This window comes from Etheostoma spectabile, chromosome 12 (genome assembly GCF_008692095.1).
Source record: "Etheostoma spectabile isolate EspeVRDwgs_2016 chromosome 12, UIUC_Espe_1.0, whole genome shotgun sequence".
Classification (NCBI taxonomy): domain Eukaryota; kingdom Metazoa; phylum Chordata; class Actinopteri; order Perciformes; family Percidae; genus Etheostoma; species Etheostoma spectabile.
The window spans coordinates 19,484,937-19,491,146 of NC_045744.1; positions in this window are offsets into that span (position 1 = coordinate 19,484,937).

The window sequence follows — 6,210 nt, forward strand, 5'->3', positions numbered from 1 at the left end:
ATGCAACAAATACAAAAAAACACTCACGCCAATGTTCACGCCAACATTCATTTACTACATTTGTTCTGACCAAAATGTCCTTATTAGAGAATTATTGTTATCAGTGCAACAGATCAAGCTGACCTCAACCCCCCCCCCCCCCCCCCCTATGGTTTCATCTTCTGCTGCTCTTAACACTGCCAGCTTAGACTGGATTTAAAAACCATGTGACTTCATGTGTGTACACAGTGGAAGGACTGGGATCCCCCATAACCAAGACAAAGTCACCTTCATCAGTATCTAAGGCTATCCAGCAGTTACTTTCAACTGATACAAATGAAAAAAATGTTTTATATTTATTTTAACATTTATTGTTAGGTTTTACAAATTCAGATAGAAAATTAAAGTTTCCAATATTCAAAACAATTACGTTACTTGAATTTAATTAATCAAATTTTTATCTAACATTTCAAAGATGCAACATTTTTTTTGGGCCTCAGCAGAAATAAGCTGTTCTCATGAACCCTTTGTACAAATAGCTACGGAAAGTATAGCACACGTTGCATGTATTCAACGTATTTATTGCTGTATGCACCACGTTGACTGCTTCTGCATAAAAACACCGTAGACCGGGTACGGAGGTTATGGGGTGGATGGTTGGGTCATAAAACAACCCTTTCATGCTGGGAAGCGGAGTTAGCTTCCTGGGGGAAAACAAAAGACTTTCTTTCTGCAGGGGTGTTTCAATCCAAATCATGATTTTTCTCCCCCCTAAACTTAAATAGTCGTTTTGGTGTCTAAACTTAATTGTTGTCGCCGCATGGCGCTCACTTTTTGTCGACTAATCTCAACTGCCAAGGCCCCTGAAAGGACCAATAATAACCTATTGTTGGCTCAACTCAACTAGCTATGTTTGCTGATGAGACAGACAGCTCAGAGGGCTCTGTAGGAGGTGTCACATGACCAGCCAACAGTTCCCTAATTTCGTAGGATATCAAAAGTATTGGTGTTTTTTGTTTATGCAATATCCTATGAACTCATTATCACCTTTTAAGTTGATATGGCTAACTTGTCAGCGAGAAGTTGCTTTTCTTGGTATTCATGTTCACGTCGGACTTTTATATCTTAAATTTCGGGTCAGAATGATATTAAAATCAAGTTGTTTTTTTTACATCTTCACCACTTTTAAAACCTTGTGTTGTCTTTCAGTCAACCATAATTTTCACGTCATTTAATTTCCTACTGGAAATTTCAAAGAGAGACTGGTTTTCAAAGTAAAATACATCAATGCTATACATACAGTAGCAATAAAATCAAGTCAACGTGACATTCTCAGTTTCAGTTGTTTATAACATTTAAATTATGGAGACTTATTATTGCTTCCATACATGATAGTCTTGGTTTCAAGTAACCAATTTGGCTCGTAAATCAGTCTACTTCACACGGTCACGCACTGAGCATCCGATCTGGGCATACGTGCCAGACAGTTGGGGATTCCAAGTGTTTTGTGCCAACTGCCTTGGCCAGTTGAGGTTTGCCACACTGAGCCAACATGTATTCAGGCACAGGAACACTAATCTCTAGCGGTTAAATCCTCTTTCCTGAAACACATTATACCATTCTGTGTTATAAACTGCCCTTCACTTGTGCTTTGTGGGGTCAAATAATTATTTGCAAGTTCTCTTTAACCCTGGTCTGAAAATGACTGTGCAGAGTAGTCATCTGTGCCAGAGAGTGTACATTTCACTTTTGTTCTTTGCCTGAAGTCTGGTTTTACTGTGGAGAAGAAATAGAACTATCAAACTCTTCATGACACAGCACTAATCTCTTCAGAGCTCCTTAAGGACAGACAAATTACAGGCACTTAGTCCATGATTTGATCGTCAAGAAAAGGTCGATCCCATTGTGCTTGTGAATAATGAAGCACAGGTTGGGAAAAATCTGTTTTAGCATGTCAGAAATCATTTCAGCTGCACATGCTCCTAATCTGCACTTGGCTTCCAAAGCTGTTAAGACATCTTTGCATTAGCAGAAAGGTAATTGGATTCAGCAGAAAATACCCCACATCCCATTTTCCTAGAGCTGTGCTTTTCCATTAGATGTACGCTGTTATAAACTGCTGATGTTGAATTCGGATGTAAGATACATTAATTTTGACACATATATTAAATTAGGGATGTTTTTGTTAATTATTGCCCTGTGTTCTGTGTCACACATTTTCCTTACAAATCTACAATAATATTAAATAATATGATGTTAATGTTAAAAAAAATGATGTTAATAATAATAATAAATCAAAACTAAACGTCCCCTAACTACCAGCTAATCCAAACATGGATAAAGAGGTGGATCAGTGACAGAGCTGAGTGAATGAATGTAAATGTGCTGTATTTATATAGCGCTTTTCTAGTCTTAACGACTACTCAAACACACTACAGGAAACATTCACCATTCACACACATTCATACACTGTGGCCGAGGCTGCCGTACAAGGTGCCACCTGCTCAATAGATATACACTCACACACATTCACACTCCGATGCGCAGCACCGGGGGCAACTCGGGGTTCAGTGTCTTGCCCAAGGACACTTTGACGCAAGGGATCGAACCACCAACCTTCCGATTGGCAGACAACCGCTGTACCACTGAGCCACAGCCACCCCTGATGAAGCTGAATGAAGCCTACAGTCCATGCTGTCCTGCTGTGACGACAGCCACCTGTCACTCAAAGCCGCACACCCTTTATTATGCAGAGCTTTAAGGGGGATTAGATGTATATGGTTACGTTGTCTAAAAAGAAATTCAGCCCATGTACAGTTCCCATGAAGGGGGAACTTAGCTATCAAGACCAGAACGTTTTTTTTGTACCAGGCTGTAAACATTTTTATTACTGCTGTAAGGTTGGGCATTTTAACATGAGGTCTATGGGGATTGACCCTCTTTTGGAGCAGACCTTCCACATTGGCTACATTTTTCAGCACCTGAAGTTGCCCCCTGGGTTGAACCTGCTGGCTTCCTGCTAGCTTCGCACTAGTCACCCTCCTCCAAAGCGTTACAAAAGAGGGTCTGCATAGTCCACACAGCATTCCGGTATGGGAGAACGTGCTCTGGTTTATTAGCATTTCTTTAAACCAATCACAATGAATGGAGCCACAGTGCCACTGCAAAAAAGCCTTGGGAAGGAACTTGTGTTGGGTTGCTTTTGTTGTGTAACAGAAAACTCAGATTGGACAGATAGACAGAGACTTAGACTTAGACTTAGACTTAGACTTAGCTTTATTAATCCCTTTGGGATGACTCCCGCAAGGAAATTAAAGTTACCAGCATCCGATACAGCATATGAAGGAGAAAAAATAAGAATACAATAAACACAAAGTAATACAATGATGCACAGGACAACACACAGTACATGTGGTTACATGAAGGGATTATTTGAGGTGACTGGGGTGGGGGGTTAAGAAACACAAAAAGAAGGTCCCCGAGGCAGTCAGTTTGGAGGGGGGTGGGGATAGGGACGGGGTGTGTATGTGAGTATGTGTGTGTGTGTGTGTGTGTGTGTGTGTGTGTGTGTGTGTGTGTGTGTGTGTGTGATAAGGTGGAGGCGGCAGACTGTCTGTGTTGTTGTTACAGGAGTTCAGTTCAGTTTGGCCTTGTCCTTGGGAGATAAAGACAACAGGAGGAGAGGCCAGCTGCAGGTTGTTTTCCCGGACGGGTGAAGGGGTGTGTGTGGGGGGGGGGGGGGGGGGTGCAAAAAAAGACAGTCAGTTTAAATCCAATTTAGGTCGATTCGGTGGTGTTTGTCCGAATCTGTGTCCATCAAATTTTCTCATCCTCAGCGTCATCCGTGCATCCAATTCATGTATTGTTTTCGACAGTTCCCCTATCTTCATTGTCAGTCCGGTGGTTGCACCGACTGAGCCCCGATGGCATCCATCCATCTCTGCGCTTCCACAGCCCGGTCTGAGATGTTATGAGACAGTTCACCGGTCTGATCAGTCCTCTGATGTAAAACCTTCAGCTCCTCGTCCAATACATTCAACCCTTTTTTAATTCCCCAGACAGCATTGAGGCAAATTTTGTGGCTGCTGCCCTACCAATTTCACGATGATTTAGGGAGATTCCAAGTCCCATGGCTAAAAAAACCTCCCAGCAGAATTCCAATTATCCACAAATCTTCTACAGCTCCCACGCTCAGAACATCCAAGCAGACCGCTCGCCAACTCTCCCAAGAATCGCGAGTGTAGCCCGCAGCGTATGTTCCACCCGGTGAAGCGCACTTGGGTGAGAAAAACTTTCCAATAGCGCTGAGTGACCGCATGATCAATTCCATTTCGAAAGTTTCCCAGGAAAACAGCAGGCAGGTGGGAGAGAGAAAGAAAGTCTCCACACAACAAAGTAGACAAAAATAGGAGATAGTAGGGGAGAGTAGGAGAGAGACTGCACTCGAATAAGTAAAAAAGAGCTAGAAAACCGGAGAGCTACTGGAGAGGCAGCCGTCTTCCACAGCGCCTACATGATGTCTAGCTAGCTGTCTGGATTTACCCTGCAGAGATCTGAGGACCAGTTAACCATAGTCCTCATAAGTCTACCGGAGTTTAGAACATCAACACAACGAAAGCAGAAGGCAACGGACATCCGAATTTCTGGCGGCACTGGAATAATCCCGGAAGTGGAACGTCTAGATTTAGACAGAGCCCGTCTACAGCCTGTTCACTACCTATTAAGCCCCACTGTACCTAATTTGGTTGCAGTTCCACCACAGTTCCACTGGAGGTGATTGCAGTGTAAAATCAATGGGACTCTATGGAGCTAGACGGCTACATTTGTCTTTTTTGCCTGATTGTTGTTGAGAAATCTCAGATTTGATTGTAGTTTTTGCAAGTTCAACATGGATTATAGGTTGAAAGTTGAATGAACGAGTACTTAGGTCCCTGTCAATTTCTTACAGATTGAGCTTATAACATAGCATTCTGCTAATGAATGCTGATTGGTCAGTAAAGGACTGACTACGACCCGAGATCCGAAGCGGAACCAGAATGTCAGAGTGAATATTTTGCCATGGTCTTTAAACCTTGTGTTATCCTCCCGTCAAAATTGAAAATCAACACTTTTGTTGACACTTTTATAAATATTTTTTACTTTTTCTTACGTTTTTGTCCCTTTTTTCAACACCCACTCCATTTTTTCAATGTCCGTCACTTTTTTGGACGTTTTCCACACAACGTAACACTAACTCATTAACTTTAGTTTACAATAATTTTTGGACATTATGGTCAATAATCCTCATTTATAGTAAATTATACCTAATATTTGAGATAGAAAAGCAGAAATTATGAATCATATAGACTAAAATTAAAGGAAAGTATGTTGATGGGTAATCAGACTGGAACATGTCAGCTTTTACTCAATGCTATTTCAAAAGTTCTTTTTTAAAAATGCTATACAATTGAATACGTCACCCCAAAATTAAGGAAAGTAGAGATTTGTACTTGCCAAAGAGCGTTGTGTAGAATCAATCATGTTATTTTAGGTAATTAAAAAGAAATTGATAACGGAAAACAGGTCAATTTGACATGAGGGTTAAACCATTAGCAAACCTCTTTCTAGCACGTGTATTGACAGGGAGCGCCTAACCTGTCAGCTGTGTTGTCCACGCCTTGAGAAAAAAGCTGTAAAGCAGTATCTCTCTGGCCGTACGATGTGTATGATGTCAGTTATTTTAAAAGGCTTTAAAACTTTAAAAAAATCAAATAACCTAGTAGTGTGTGTTTTCTTAGCCTCCCCTTTTGAATGCAACTTTTAAATTACACAAAAAAATGTATCCTGAGAAAAGTGGATTTTGAGGGGTATAGCTCCATGGACTACCATTCATTCTGCACTTGTTCATGAGCGCCCTCATATGGTACCAGAGTGGAACTGCAACCAGTTCAGGACTTGGCAGTTTCAGAAGAGAAGAAGTTCTCCCCTTATTAGAAATTCTGATTTAGACTAGCTTCGCACAAACAACTGGCCAGTGTGCTTCACGTGATTTTTTGCAATACCAAGTGGGGCCACTACGCCAGAATCCCATTTGGAGCCCAGCACTTTTCCTGGTGGTTCTGTTACAACCATAGTCATTAATATTTAACGTTTATGGTTGTCACTGGCTGGAAAGTATGGTTTTTAAGCATTACTCCTCAGACAAGAGTGTTCAATCCTATGAGTCTTTAGTGGAGAAGGGTGTAGCTGCAG